The sequence below is a fragment of the Oncorhynchus gorbuscha genome, unplaced genomic scaffold (assembly GCF_021184085.1).
Source record: "Oncorhynchus gorbuscha isolate QuinsamMale2020 ecotype Even-year unplaced genomic scaffold, OgorEven_v1.0 Un_scaffold_2692, whole genome shotgun sequence".
Classification (NCBI taxonomy): Eukaryota; Metazoa; Chordata; class Actinopteri; order Salmoniformes; family Salmonidae; genus Oncorhynchus; species Oncorhynchus gorbuscha.
This window is the reverse complement of record NW_025747133.1, coordinates 33,950-50,279: the sequence shown is the minus strand read 5'-3', so window position 1 is coordinate 50,279 and position 16,330 is coordinate 33,950. Positions and strand designations below refer to the sequence as shown.

General features: G+C 48.3%; 1 pseudogene; it reads left to right on the top strand.

Moving 5' to 3' along the window:
• The first annotated feature begins 268 nt into the window (after positions 1-268).
• LOC124026361 overlaps positions 269-16,330 on the top strand; it is a 38,433-nt pseudogene continuing 22,371 nt past the window's right edge.

Below are 16,330 nucleotides of genomic sequence, written 5' to 3'. Positions count from 1 at the left end.
CTCTGTTCCTCACCTGGTCTCTCACTCCCTCTCTCTCCGGGCGCTCCATCGGCCCCCAGGAACCTGATCTCTCTCATTAATGAGAAGGCTCTGTTCCTCACCTGGTCTCTCACTCCCTCTCTCTCCCTCTCTCTCTCTCTCTCTCTCACTTTCTCCCTCCCCTCCTCCCTCTCTCTCCAGGCGCTCCATCGGCCCCCAGGAACCTGGTCTCTCTCATGAACGAGACGGCTCTGTTCCTCACCTGGTCTCTCTCTCCCTCTCTCTCCAGGCGCTCCATCGGCCCCCAGGAACCTGGTCTCTCTCATGAACGAGACGGCTCTGTTCCTCACCTGGTCTCCACCTAGCGACAGCGGTGGCAGGAAGGACCTGACTTATAACATCATGTGCCAGCGCTGTGGCAGTGGCGCCTCCGGTGGCGAGGAGGACTGTGAGCCGTGTGAGACCGACCTGCGCTTCGTACCACGCCTCCTGGGCCTCACCGGGACCTCGGTGGCTATTCTGGACTTTGCCACACACGCCAACTACACCTTCCACGTAGAGACGGTCAATGGAGTGTCTGGACTGGGAGGAAACACCAGGCCCCTGGCAAACATCACTGTTACTACTGACCAGACTGGTGAGTACTGACCAGACCCCTGGTTAACATCACTGTTACTACTGACCAGACTGGTGAGTACTGACCAGACCCCTGGTTATCATCTCTGTTACTACTGACCAGAAACCTGGTTATCATCACTGTTACTACTGACCAGACCCCTGGTTAACATCACTGTTACTACTGACCAGACTGGTGAGTACTGACCAGACCCCTGGTTAACATCTCTGTTACTACTGACCAGACCCCTGGTTAACATCTCTGTTACTACTGACCAGACCCCTGGTTAACATCTCTGTTACTACTGACCAGACCCCTGGTTAACATCTCTGTTACTACTGACCAGACTGGTTACTACTGACCAGACCCCTGGTTAACATCACTGTTACTACTGACCAGACTGGTGAGTACTGACCAGACCCCTGGTTAACATCACTGTTACTACTGACCAGACCCCTGGTTAACATCACTGTTACTACTGACCAGACCCCTGGTTAACATCTCTGTTACTACTGACCAGACCCCTGGTTAACATCTCTGTTACTGCTGACCAGACCCCTGGTTAACATCTCTGTTACTACTGACCAGACCCCTGGTTAACATCTCTGTTACTACTGACCAGACCCCTGGTTATCATCTCTGTTACTACTGACCAGACCCCGGTTAACATCTCTGTTACTACTGACCAGACTGGTGAGTACTGACCAGACCCCTGGTTATCATCTCTGTTACTACTGACCAGACCCCTGGTTAACATCACTGTTACTACTGACCAGACCCCTGGTTAACATCTCTGTTACTACTGACCAGACCCCTGGTTAACATCTCTGTTACTGCTGACCAGACCCCTGGTTAACATCTCTGTTACTGCTGACCAGACTGGTGAGTACTGACCAGACCCCTGGTTAACATCACTGTTACTACTGACCAGACCCCTGGTTAACATCTCTGTTACTACTGACCAGACTGGTGACTACTGACCAGACCCCTGGTTAACATCACTGTTACTACTGACCAGACTGGTGACTACTGACCAGACCCCTGGTTATCATCTCTGTTACTACTGACCAGACCCCTGGTTAACATCACTGTTACTACTGACCAGACCCCTGGTTAACATCTCTGTTACTACTGACCAGACCCCTGGTTAACATCTCTGTTACTGCTGACCAGACCCCTGGTTAACATCTCTGTTACTGCTGACCAGACTGGTGAGTACTGACCAGACCCCTGGTTAACATCACTGTTACTACTGACCAGACCCCTGGTTAACATCTCTGTTACTACTGACCAGACTGGTGACTACTGACCAGACCCCTGGTTAACATCACTGTTACTACTGACCAGACTGGTGACTACTGACCAGACCCTGGTTAACATCTCTGTTACTACTGACCAGACCCCTGGTTAACATCTCTGTTACTACTGACCAGACTGGTGAGTACTGACCAGACCCCTGGTTAACATCTCTGTTGCTACTGACCAGACCCCTGGTTAACATCTCTGTTACTACTGACCAGACCCCTGGTTAACATCTCTGTTACTACTGACCAGACCCCTGGTTAACATCACTGTTACTACTGACCAGACCCCTGGTTAACATCTCTGTTACTACTGACCAGACCCCTGGTTAACATCTCTGTTACTGCTGACCAGACCCCTTGTTAACATCTCTGTTACTACTGACCAGACCCCTGGTTATCATCTCTGTTACTACTGACCAGACTGGTGAGTACTGACCAGACCCCTGGTTAACATCTCTGTTACTACTGACCAGACTGGTGAGTACTGACCAGACCCCTGGTTAACATCTCTGTTACTACTGACCAGACCCCTGGTTAACATCACTGTTACTACTGACCAGACCCCTGGTTAACATCTCTGTTACTACTGACCAGACCCCTGGTTAACATCTCTGTTACTACTGACCAGACCCCTGGTTAACATCACTGTTACTACTGACCAGACCCCTGGTTAACATCTCTGTTACTACTGACCAGACTGGTGAGTACTGACCAGACCCCTGTTTAACATCTCTGTTACTACTGACCAGACCCCTGGTTAACATCACTGTTACTACTGACCAGACCCCTGGTTATCATCTCTGTTACTACTGACCAGACCCCTTGTTAACATCTCTGTTACTACTGACCAGACCCCTGGTTAACATCTCTGTTACTACTGACCAGACCCCTGGTTAGCATCTCTGTTACTACTGACCAGACCCCTGGTTATCATCTCTGTTACTACTGACCAGACCCCTGGTTAACATCTCTGTTACTACTGACCAGACGGGTGAGTACTGACCAGACCCCTGGTTAGCATCTCTGTTACTACTGACCAGACCCCTGGTTAACATCACTGTTACTACTGACCAGACCCCTGGTTAACATCTCTGTTACTACTGACCAGACCCCTGGTTAACATCACTGTTACTACTGACCAGACTGGTGAGTACTGACCAGACCCCTGGTTATCATCTCTGTTACTACTGACCAGACTGGTTACTACTGACCAGACCCCTGGTTAACATTGTTGTAATGAAATCTAATCATGGCGTCTCCTGAACCAAGGTGTTGTTGTAGTTATTAAATGAGCTGTTGATCTAATCCTGGCGTCTCCTGAACCAAGGTGTTGTTGTCGTTATTAAATGAGATCTAATCCTGGCGTCTCCTGAACCAAGGTGTTGTTGTAGTTATTAAATGAGCTGTTGATCTAATCCTGGCATCTCCTGAACCAAGGTGTTGTTGTAGTTATTAAATGAGATCTAATCCTGGCGTCTCCTGAACCAAGGTGTTGTCGTCGTTATTAAATGAGATCTAATCCTGGCGTCTCCTGAACCAAGTTTGGGGGGACGTCCATGTGATTTCTCTTCCTGGTATTACAGAACATGACTGTCTGGGTTTTCAGACAGACATCAATAGGTTCCACTTTATAATAACCAGAAACTGCACAATGGTTCTGAGAGGTGCTGTGTTTGTTATATTATGCTGCCTGGTGGAGCTCTCATTATGGGTTTTACACGCAACACACACACACACACACACACACACACACACACACACACACACACACACACACACACACACACACACACACACACACACACACACACACACACACACACACACACACACACACACACACACACACACACACACACACACGGTCGGACACACGTTCAGTCACTAGCTCCCAGGGCGTGCAGGGAGAGGGAAGCTAACCAAGGGAGGTGCACCCTGGGAAAGGAAGTAACATCTTTTATGTAAATATTATCTCCTGCGGGAGGCTGAGAAACAGCTTGCTCTGCTGTTCCCATCACTTTATTCAGAGGTTGGGATTGACTCATCAAAATGGAGCTGTCAGCCCTCCTCCCCTTCTCTTCCTCCTCCTCTCCTCCTCTCCTCCTCCTCTCCTTCTCTTCCTCCTCCTCTCCTCCTCTCCTCCTCCACCTCTCCTTCTCCTCTCCTCCTCCACCTCTCCTTCTCCTCTCCCTCCTCCACCTCTCCTTCTCCTCTCCTCCTCCTCTCCTCCCCTCTTTCTCTTCCTCTCTTCCTCTCCTCCCCTCTTCCTCTTCCTCTCCTCCTCCTCCTCTCCTTCTCTCCTCCCCTCTTCCTCTTCCTCTTCCTCTCCTCCTTCTCCTCTCCTTCTCTTCTCCTCTCCTCCTCTCCTCTCCCCCTCTTCCTCTTCCTCTCTTCCTCTCCTCCCTCTTCCTCTCCTCCTCCTCCTCTCCTTCTCTTCTCCTCTCCTCCTCCTCCTCTCCTCCCCTCCCCTCCTCTCTCCCTCCTCCTCTCATTCTCCTCTCCTCTACTCCTCCTCCTCCTCCTCTCCTCCCCTCTTCCTCTTCTCCTCTCCTCTTCTCCTCCTCCTCTCCTTCTCCTCTCCTTCTCTTCTCCTCTCCTCCTCTCCTCTCCCCCCTCTCTTCCTCTTCCTCTCTTCCTCTCCTCCCCTCTTCCTCTCCTCCTCCTCCTCTCCTTCTCCTCTCCTCCCCTCCTCCTCCTCTCCTCCCCTCTTCCTCTTCTCCTCCCCTCTTCCTCTCTTCTTCTCCTCCCCTCTTCCTCTCCTCTTCTCCTCCTCCTCTCCTTCTCCTCTCCTCTACTTCTCCTCCTCCTCTCCTCCTCCTCTCCTCTTCCTCTCCACCTCTTCTCCTCCCCTCTTCCTCTTCCTCTCCGCCTCTCCTCCTCATTGTCTGCTAAACCTCAGAAGATCCTCATTACTAAACACAGTGGCAGCTCACACAGTCAGACAGACAGACAGACAGACAGACTTTCTCTCTCTCTCTCTCTCTCTGTCTTTCTGTCTGCCTGTCTCTCTCTCTCTCTCTCTCTCTCTCTCTCTCTCTCTCTCTCTCTCTCTCTCTCTCTCTCTCTCTCTCTCTCTCTCTCTCTCTCTCTCTCTCTCTCTCTCTGTCTTCCTCCTCTCTTACATAAGCACACCCAGTCAGGTCCACTTCAACACCTAATCCAGGCTATGTGTTAGAGCACCACCCATGATCCCCACTGTTTAACCCTGTTGAACCCCACACCACCCACGATCCCCACTGTTTAACCCTGTTGAACCAGACACCACCCATGATCCCCCTGTTTAACCCTGTTTAACCCCACACCACCCATGATCCCCCTGTTTAACCCTGTTGAACCAGACACCACCCATGATCCCCCCCCTGTTTAACCCTGTTGAACCAGACACCACCCACGATCCCCACTGTTTAACCCTGTTGAACCAGACACCACCCATGATCCCCCTGTTTAACCCTGTTTAACCCCACACCACCCATGATCCCCCTGTTTAACCCTGTTGAACCCCACACCACCCACGATCCCCACTGTTTAACCCTGTTGAACCAGACACCACCCATGATCCCCACTGTTTAACCCTGTTGAACCCCACACCACCCATGATCCCCCCTGTTTAACCCTGTTGAACCAGACACCACCCATGATCCCCACTGTTTAACCCTGTTTAACCCTGTTGAACCAGACACCACCCATGATGCCCCCTGTTTAACCCTGTTGAACCAGACACCACCCATGATGCCCCCTGTTTAACCCTGTTTAACCCTGTTGAACCAGACACCACCCATGATGCCCCCTGTTTAACCCTGTTGAACCAGACACCACCCATGATCCCCACTGTTTAACCCTGTTGAACCCCACACCACCCATGATCCCCCCTGTTTAACCCTGTTGAACCAGACACCACCCACGATCCCCACTGTTTAACCCTGTTGAACCAAACACCACCCATGATGCCCCCTGTTTAACCCTGTTGAACCAGACACCACCCATGATCCCCACTGTTTAACCCTGTTGAACCCCACACCACCCATGATCCCCCCTGTTTAACCCTGTTTAACCCTGTTGAACCCCACACCACCCATGATCCCCACTGTTTAACCCTGTTGGCTGGCTGTTCTCTACACATTAACACTCTGAGAATCAATCACCGCTCTGTCGCCAAGGCAACAGCTAAAATATACCTAAGTCTTAGAGAGATAAGAGAAGAACGAAAGAGAGAGGGGGGAGAACATCAATGTTCCCATGAGACAATATCTTCCTAATGATCTCCTAGTTTCCTACAGTAGAGAACTACCTACTAATGTCTTGATAATGATCTCCTAGTTTCCTACAGTAGAGAACTACCTACTAATGTCTTGATAATTATCTCCTAGTTTCCTACAGTAGAGAACTACCTGCTAATGCCTTGATAATGATCTCCTAGTTTCCTACAGTAGAGAACTACCTACTAATGCCTTGATAATGATCTCCTAGTTTCCTACAGTAGAGAACTACCTGCTTTAATGCCTTGATAATGATCTCCTAGTTTCCTACAGTAGAGAACTACCTGCTTTAATGCCTTGATAATGATCTCCTAGTTTCCTACAGTAGAGAACTACCTACTAATGTCTTGATAATGATCTCCTAGTTTCCTACAGTAGAGAACTACCTGCTAATGCCTTGATAATGATCTCCTAGTTTCCTACAGTAGAGAACTACCTGCTTAATGTCTTGATAATGATCTCCTAGTTTCCTACAGTAGAGAACTACCTGCTAATGTCTTGATAATGATCTCCTAGTTTCCTACAGTAGAGAACTACCTACTAATGTCTTGATAATGATCTCCTAGTTTCCTACAGTAGAGAACTACCTGCTAATGTCTTGATAATTATCTCCTAGTTTCCTACAGTAGAGAACTACCTGCTTAATGCCTTGATAATGATCTCCTAGTTTCCTACAGTAGAGAACTACCTGCTAATGTCTTGATAATTATCTCCTAGTTTCCTACAGTAGAGAACTACCTACTAATGTCTTGATAATTATCTCCTAGTTTCCTACAGTAGAGAACTACCTACTAATGTCTTGATAATTATCTCCTAGTTTCCTACAGTAGAGAACTACCTGCTAATGTCTTGATAATTATCTCCTAGTTTCCTACAGTAGAGAACTACCTACTAATGCCTTGATAATGATCTCCTAGTTTCCTACAGTAGAGAACTACCTACTAATGCCTTGATAATGATCTCCTAGTTTCCTACAGTAGAGAACTACCTACTAATGTCTTGATAATTATCTCCTAGTTTCCTACAGTAGAGAACTACCTGCTAATGTCTTGATAATTATCTCCTAGTTTCCTACAGTAGAGAACTACCTACTAATGCCTTGATAATGATCTCCTAGTTTCCTACAGTAGAGAACTACCTACTAATGCCTTGATAATGATCTCCTAGTTTCCTACAGTAGAGAACTACCTACTAATGTCTTGATAATTATCTCCTAGTTTCCTACAGTAGAGAACTACCTGCTAATGTCTTGATAATTATCTCCTAGTTTCCTACAGTAGAGAACTACCTACTAATGCCTTGATAATGATCTCCTAGTTTCCTACAGTAGAGAACTACCTACTAATGTCTTGATAATTATCTCCTAGTTTCCTACAGTAGAGAACTACCTACTAATGTCTTGATAATGATCTCCTAGTTTCCTACAGTAGAGAACTACCTACTAATGTCTTGATAATTATCTCATAGTTTCCTACAGTAGAGAACTACCTGCTTAATGCCTTGATAATGATCTCCTAGTTTCCTACAGTAGAGAACTACCTGCTTTAATGTCTTCCTAATGATCTCCTAGTTTCCTACAGTAGAGAACTACCTGCTTTAATGCCTTGATAATGATCTCCTAGTTTCCTACAGTAGAGAACTACCTGCTTTAATGCCTTGTCACCGGTGAAAATGCAACTTTTTGATAAACTTGATGAATTTCTCTTTTCATTCCAATGTAATCTACTTACTCTGCCATTGTTATTTTCAACGTGTGATAGACATCTAAACTAGGGAGTCCAATCCAACTTGTCAAGACTAGACCGGGGAACGCTGCAAACAGGGGACGATAAATGAATTAGGAATGATGTCTGAATAAATGTAGCATAATTAAAAGCCTAATGAGGCATTAATATGCAATTTGCAAATGATGAGCGTGAGCAAGGAAACAAATCTCCGTTAATGTGTTGGGGATAAAACCACAGATGGAGAGGAAGAGGAGAGGAGAGGAGAGGAGAGGAGAGGAGAGGAGAGAGAGGAGAGGAGAGGAGAGGAGAGGAGAGGAGGGAGAGGAGAGAGAGGAGAGGAGGGGAGGGGAGGAGAGGGGAGGAGAGGAGAGGAGGGGAGGAGAGGAGAGGAGGGGAGGAGAGGGGAGGGGAGGGGAAGAGAGGAGAGGGGAGGAGGGGAGAGGAGAGGAGAGGAGAGGAGAGGAGAGGAGAGGAGAGGGGAGTTCCTCGCTGATCCCCCCCCCCAGACACAGTACTGACAGGACCATGCTGACCCCCCCAGACACAGTACTGACAAGACCAGATTGGTCCTTATCTGGCTAAGGTCAGGAAGTCAGTTATAGCTGGCTAAGGTCAGGAAGTCAGTTATAGCTGGCTAAGGTCAGGAAGTCAGTTATAGCTGGCTAAGGTCAGGAAGTCAGTTATAGCTGGCTAAGGTCAGGAAGTCAGTTATAGCTGGCTAAGGTCAGGAAGTCAGTTATAGCTGGCTAAGGTCAGGAAGTCAGTTATAGCTGGCTAAGGTCAGGAAGTCAGTTATAGCTGGCTAAGGTCAGGAAGTCAGTTATAGCTGGCTAAGGTCAGGAAGTCAGTTATAGCTGGCTACGGTCAGGAAGTCAGTTATAGCTGGGTAAGGTCAGGAAGTCAGTTATAGCTGGGTAAGGTCAGGAAGTCAGTTATAGCTGGCTAAGGTCAGGAAGAGCTGGCTAAGGTCAGGAAGTCAGTTATAGCTGGCTAAGGTCAGGAAGTCAGTTATAGCTGGCTAAGGTCAGGAAGTCAGTTATAGCTGGCTAAGGTCAGGAAGTCAGTTATAGCTGGCTAAGGTCAGGAAGTCAGTTATAGCTGGGTAAGGTCAGGAAGTCAGTTATAGCTGGCTAAGGTCAGGAAGAGCTGGCTAAGGTCAGGAAGAGCTGGCTAAGGTCAGGAAGAGCTGGCTAAGGTCAGGAAGTCAGTTATAGCTGGGTAAGGTCAGGAAGTCAGTTATAGCTGGCTAAGGTCAGGAAGAGCTGGCTAAGGTCAGGAAGTCAGTTATAGCTGGCTAAGGTCAGGAAGTCAGTTATAGCTGGCTAAGGTCAGGAAGTCAGTTATAGCTGGCTAAGGTCAGGAAGTCAGTTATAGCTGGCTAAGGTCAGGAAGAGCTGGCTAAGGTCAGGAAGAGCTGGCTAAGGTCAGGAAGAGCTGGCTAAGGTCAGGAAGTCAGTTATAGCTGGCTAAGGTCAGGAAGTCAGTTATAGCTGGCTAAGGTCAGGAAGTCAGTTATAGCTGGCTAAGGTCAGGAAGTCAGTTATAGCTGGCTAAGGTCAGGAAGTCAGTTATAGCTGGCTAAGGTCAGGAAGAGCTGGCTAAGGTCAGGAAGTCAGTTATAGCTGGCTAAGGTCAGGAAGTCAGTTATAGCTGGCTAAGGTCAGGAAGTCAGTTATAGCTGGCTAAGGTCAGGAAGTCAGTTATAGCTGGCTAAGGTCAGGAAGAGCTGGCTAAGGTCAGGAAGTCAGTTATAGCTGGCTAAGGTCAGGAAGTCAGTTATAGCTGGCTAAGGTCAGGAAGAGCTGGCTAAGGTCAGGAAGAGCTGGCTAAGGTCAGGAAGTCAGTTATAGCTGGCTAAGGTCAGGAAGTCAGTTATAGCTGACTAAGGTCAGGAAGTCAGTTATAGCTGGCTAAGGTCAGGAAGAGCTGGCTAAGGTCAGGAAGTCAGTTATAGCTGGCTAAGGTCAGGAAGTCAGTTATAGCTGGCTAAGGTCAGGAAGTCAGTTATAGCTGGGTAAGGTCAGGAAGTCAGTTATAGCTGGCTAAGGTCAGGAAGAGCTGGCTAAGGTCAGGAAGAGCTGGCTAAGGTCAGGAAGTCAGTTATAGCTGGCTAAGGTCAGGAAGTCAGTTATAGCTGGGTAAGGTCAGGAAGTCAGTTATAGCTGGCTAAGGTCAGGAAGAGCTGGCTAAGGTCAGGAAGTCAGTTATAGCTGGCTAAGGTCAGGAAGTCAGTTATAGCTGGCTAAGGTCAGGAAGTCAGTTATAGCTGGCTAAGGTCAGGAAGTCAGTTATAGCTGGCTAAGGTCAGGAAGTCAGTTATAGCTGGCTAAGGTCAGGAAGAGCTGGCTAAGGTCAGGAAGAGCTGGCTAAGGTCAGGAAGAGCTGGCTAAGGTCAGGAAGTCAGTTATAGCTGGCTAAGGTCAGGAAGTCAGTTATAGCTGGCTAAGGTCAGGAAGTCAGTTATAGCTGGCTAAGGTCAGGAAGTCAGTTATAGCTGGCTAAGGTCAGGAAGTCAGTTATAGCTGGCTAAGGTCAGGAAGAGCTGGCTAAGGTCAGGAAGTCAGTTATAGCTGGCTAAGGTCAGGAAGTCAGTTATAGCTGGCTAAGGTCAGGAAGAGCTGGCTAAGGTCAGGAAGAGCTGGCTAAGGTCAGGAAGTCAGTTATAGCTGGCTAAGGTCAGGAAGTCAGTTATAGCTGGCTAAGGTCAGGAAGTCAGTTATAGCTGGCTAAGGTCAGGAAGTCAGTTATAGCTGGCTAAGGTCAGGAAGTCAGTTATAGCTGGCTACGGTCAGGAAGTCAGTTATAGCTGGCTAAGGTCAGGAAGTCAGTTATAGCTGGCTAAGGTCAGGAAGTCAGTTATAGCTGGCTAAGGTCAGGAAGTCAGTTATAGCTGGCTAAGGTCAGGAAGAGCTGGCTAAGGTCAGGAAGTCAGTTATAGCTGGCTAAGGTCAGGAAGTCAGTTATAGCTGGCTAAGGTCAGGAAGTCAGTTATAGCTGGCTAAGGTCAGGAAGTCAGTTATAGCTGGGTAAGGTCAGGAAGTCAGTTATAGCTGGGTAAGGTCAGGAAGTCAGTTATAGCTGGCTAAGGTCAGGAAGAGCTGGCTAAGGTCAGGAAGTCAGTTATAGCTGGCTAAGGTCAGGAAGTCAGTTATAGCTGGGTAAGGTCAGGAAGTCAGTTATAGCTGGGTAAGGTCAGGAAGTCAGTTATAGCTGGCTAAGGTCAGGAAGAGCTGGCTAAGGTCAGGAAGTCAGTTATAGCTGGCTAAGGTCAGGAAGTCAGTTATAGCTGGGTAAGGTCAGGAAGTCAGTTATAGCTGGGTAAGGTCAGGAAGTCAGTTATAGCTGGCTAAGGTCAGGAAGTCAGTTATAGCTGGCTAAGGTCAGGAAGTCAGTTATAGCTGGCTAAGGTCAGGAAGAGCTGGCTAAGGTCAGGAAGTCAGTTATAGCTGGCTAAGGTCAGGAAGTCAGTTATAGCTGGGTAAGGTCAGGAAGTCAGTTATAGCTGGGTAAGGTCAGGAAGTCAGTTATAGCTGGCTAAGGTCAGGAAGTCAGTTATAGCTGGCTAAGGTCAGGAAGTCAGTTATAGCTGGCTAAGGTCAGGAAGTCAGTTATAGCTGGCTAAGGTCAGGAAGTCAGTTATAGCTGGCTAAGGTCAGGAAGTCAGTTATAGCTTGCTAAGATGTTGTCTTATGGGGGAGAATTAATTAGACATTAACATGCGCAGTTTGATCTACTCCAGGAAGTGATGTTGCAGACTAGCTCAGTGCTGCCCCCTCTCGTTGACTAGCTCGACTTGAAGGCCAACCGGGGTACTGCAGGCTGCCAGTACCAACTATATAATCCCCATAACTTCTTCTGTGAGCGATTTGACATACATCTGGTGGAATAGAAGAAACGATTGGTACCAGGATTGTACATGAATAATTGACCACGAAGATTGACATTTTCTCATTTACTGGGGGGGGGGGGGCGGGGGGGGCATCCTGTATTCTGAATTGAGTGGCGGCCGTCGTTCTCCCCTGGTCCCAAACCACTGATGAGTATTTGGGATTATTTTAACACAGTGTATTGGACCCAGGCCTGTGAACGTGTCTCTGCAGGTCCTTCTCTGGTTGGCGTGGTGAGGAAGGACTGGGCGTCTGACAACAGTATCGCCCTCTCCTGGACGGAGGTGGAACAGCAGCCCAACGTCATACTGGACTATGAGATCAAGTACTACGATAAGGTACAGTCCCATAGACCACATTTATGGAACACTTTAGTTGTATAGAACAATGCAAAAAAAGGGTTGTCGGTTCGATTCCCACATGGCTCACGTACTAAAAATCTATACACTCACTGTATTGCCAGCTGCATACCACTGCTGGCTTGCTTGCTTCTGAAGATAAGCAGGGTCAGTCCCTGGATGGGAGACCAGATGCTGCTGGAAGTGGTGTTGGAGGGCCAGTAGGAGGCACTCTTTCCTCTGGTCTAAAAAAATATCCCAATGACCCAGGGCAGTGATTGGGGACACTGCCCTGTGGAGGGGACGTTAAACGGGTGTCCTGACTCTCTGAGGTCATTAAAGATCCCATGGCACTTATCGTAAGAGTAGGGGTGTTAACCCCAGTGTCCTGGCTAAATTCCCAATCTGGCCCTCAAACCATCACGGTCACCTAATCATCCCCAGCTTCTAATTGGCTCATTCATCCCCCTCCTCCTCTTCCCTCTAACGATTCCCCAGGTCGTTGCTCTAAATGAGAACGTGTTCTCAATCAATTTACCTGGTTAAATAAATAAGTCACATTGGATATAAAGGTCTCTGTTAACCAGCGCTCCTCTAGGGGGGCTACTGGATATAAAGGTCTCTGTTAACCAGCGCTCCTCTAGGGGGGCTACTGGATATAAAGGTCTCTGTTAACCAGCGCTCCTCTAGGGGGGGCTACTGGATATAAAGGTCTCTGTTAACCAGCGCTCCTCTGGGGGCTACTGGATATAAAGGTCTCTGTTAACCAGCGCTCCTCTAGGGGGGCTACTGGATATAAAGGTCTCTGTTAACCAGGGCTCCTCTAGGGGGGGGCTACTGGATATAAAGGTCTCTGTTAACCAGCGCTCCTCTAGGGGGGCTACTGGATATAAAGGTCTCTGTTAACCAGCGCTCCTCTAGGGGGGGGCTACTGGATATAAAGGTCTCTGTTAACCAGCGCTCCTCTAGGGGGGCTACTGGATATAAAGGTCTCTGTTAACCAGCGCTCCTCAAGGGGGGGCTACTGGATATAAAGGTCTCTGTTAACCAGCGCTCCTCTAGGGGGGCTACTGGATATAAAGGTCTCTGTTAACCAGCGCTCCTCTAGGGGGGCTACTGGATATAAAGGTCTCTGTTAACCAGCGCTCCTCTAGGGGGGCCTACTGGATATAAAGGTCTCTGTTAACCAGCGCTCCTCTGGGGGGGGCTACTGGATATAAAGGTCTCTGTTAACCAGCGCTCCTCTAGGGGGGGGCTACTGGATATAAAGGTCTCTGTTAACCAGGGCTCCTCTAGGGGGGCTACTGGATATAAAGGTCTCTGTTAACCAGCGCTCCTCTAGGGGGCTACTGGATATAAAGGTCTCTGTTAACCAGCGCTCCTCTAGGGGGGCTACTGGATATAAAGGTCTCTGTTAACCAGCGCTCCTCTAGGGGGGCTACTGGATATAAAGGTCTCTGTTAACCAGCGTTCCTCTAGGGGGGCTACTGGATATAAAGGTCTCTGTTAACCAGCGCTCCTCTAGGGGGGGGCTACTGGATATAAAGGTCTCTGTTAACCAGCGCTCCTCTAGGGGGGCCTACTGGATATAAAGGTCTCTGTTAACCAGTGCTCCTCTACGGGGGGGCTACTGGATATAAAGGTCTCTGTTAACCAGCGCTCCTCTAGGGGGGGCTACTGGATATAAAGGTCTCTGTTAACCAGCGCTCCTCTAGGGGGGCTACTGGATATAAAGGTCTCTGTTAACCAGCGCTCTTCTAGGGGGCTACTGGATATAAAGGTCTCTGTTAACCAGCGCTCCTCTAGGGGGGCTACTGGATATAAAGGTCTCTGTTAACCAGCGCTCCTCTAGGGGGGCTACTGGATATAAAGGTCTCTGTTAACCAGCGCTCCTCTAGAGGGGGGCTACTGGATATAAAGTTCTCTGTTAACCAGGGCTCCTCTAGGGGGGCTACTGCATGCCTTATTCTGCTCCCACCCTGTTGTAAATGAAGTCATTGTGGGCGTGTCCTCACCAGGAACAGGAACAGTCGGGCTACTCATCGACCCGTACCAAGGCCCTGGGCGTCGTGGTGACCGGTCTCAAGCCCTCCACTGTGTACGTGTTCCACGTGCGCGCTCGCACCGCCGCGGGCCTCACCGCTTACAGCAACACGGTTCACTTCTCCACCGGGGATGAGTGTGAGGACGCGCGTGTGTGTGTGTGTGTGTGTGTGTGTGTGTGTGTGTGTGTGTGTGTGTGTGTGTGTGTGTGTGTGTGTGTGTTTGTTTCTGTTTGTTTCTGTGTGTTTCTGTGTGTTTCTGTGTGTGTGTGTTTCAGTGTGTGTGTGTGTTTCAGTGTGTACGTGTGTGTGTGTGTGTGTTTCTGTGTGCGTGTGTGTTTCTCAGTGTGTGTGTGTGCGTGTGTGTTTCTGTGTGTGTGTGTGTTTCTGTGTGTGTTTCAGTTTGTGTGTCTGTGTGTGTGTGTGTTTCTGTGTGCGTGTGTGTTTCAGTGTGTACGTGTGTGTGTGTGTGTGTGTGTGTGTGTGTGTGTTTCTCAGTGTGTGTGTTTCAGTGTGTTTCAGTGTGTGTGTGTGTGTGTGTTTGTGTTTCTGTGTGTGTTTGTGTTTCTGTGTGTGTTTCAGTTTGTGCGTCTGTGTGTGTGTGTGTGTTTCTGTGTGCGTGTGTGTTTCAGTGTGTACGTGTGTGTGTGTGTTTTTGTGTGTGTGTGTTTTTGTGTGTGTGTGTGTGTGTTTCTGTGTGTTTCAGTGTGTGTGTGTGTGTGTGTGTTTCTGTGTGTGTATGTGTGTTTCTGTGTGTGTTTCAGTTTGTGCGTCTGTGTGTGTGTGTTTCTGTGTGTGTGTGTGTTTCAGTGTGTACGTGTGTGTGTGTGTTTCTGTGTGCGTGTGTGTTTCAGTGTGTGTGTGTGTGTGTGTGTGTGTGTGTGTGTGTGTGTGTGTGTGTGTGTGTGTGTGTGTGTGTGTGTGTGTGTGTGTGTGTGTGTGTGTGTGTGTGTGTGTGTGTGTGTGTGTGTGTGTTTCTGTGTGCGTGTGTGTTTCTCAGTGTGTGTGTTTCATTGTGTATGTGTTTGTGTGTTACTCAGTCTCAGTGTGTGTATCTCAGTGTGTCTCAGTGTGTGTGTGTATCTCAGTGTGTGCTTGTCTCAGTGTGTCTCAGTGTGTCTCAGTGAGTCTCAGTGTGTGTGTGTATCTCAGTGTGTGTATCTCAGTGTGTGCTTGTCTCAGTGTATCTCAGTGTGTGCTTGTCTCAGTGTATCTCAGTGTGTGCTTGTCTCAGTGTATCTCAGTGTGTGCTTGTCTCAGTGTGTGTGTATCTCAGTTTGTGTGTGTCTCAGTGTGTGTGTAGTACTAAGTTTCTCTCTGTCTTGTCTCTCTCTGCTCTGACCCATAACAGACTCAGGCATGGCAGCTGACCAGGGGCAGGTGCTCGTGGTTGTCACGGCAGCCGTGGGCGGGTTCTCCCTGCTCATCATCCTCACCCTCTTCTTCCTCATCACCGGACGGTAAGGGACATCCCCACTCCTTAGTAGTACACTACTTGTGACCAGATCCCTATGGGGAATAGTGTACCCTTAGGTTGCCTTGACAACATACTTCTGAAGTAATACTTATGCCCCCCTCTCTCTCAATTCAATGTGCTCTTAGGTTGCCTTGACAACATACTTCTGAAGTAATACTTATGCCCCCCTCTCTCTCAATTCAATTCAAGGGGCTGTAACCTTTCTGGTGCAGGCGTTCTGCTAGCGACCTCGACAACATCCGAGCGCCAAATTTAAAATACAGAAATAGTCATCATAAACATTCATAAAAGAATACAAGTGTTATACATCGGTTTAAAGATTAACTTCTTGTTAATCCAGACGCTTTGTCAGATTTCAAAAAGGCTTTATGGCGAAAGCACAACATGTGATAATCTGAGGACAGCGCCCCGCGTACAAAAGGGCTTTATGGCGAAAGCACACCATGTGATAATCTGAGGACAGCGCCCCGCGTACAAAAGCATACAAACATGTTTCAACCAAGTAAAGGAATTACAAAAGTCAGAAATAGTGATAACATTATTCACTTACCTTTGAAGATCTTCATATGGTTGCACTCACAAGAGTCCCAGCTACACAATAAACGTTTTTTTTTTCCCAAAAAGTCTTCTTTTGTTGGCGCGTTTTGTTCAGTAACCCACTGGCACCAAGGCGGTCAAAACATGCAGACAAATACATCCTAATA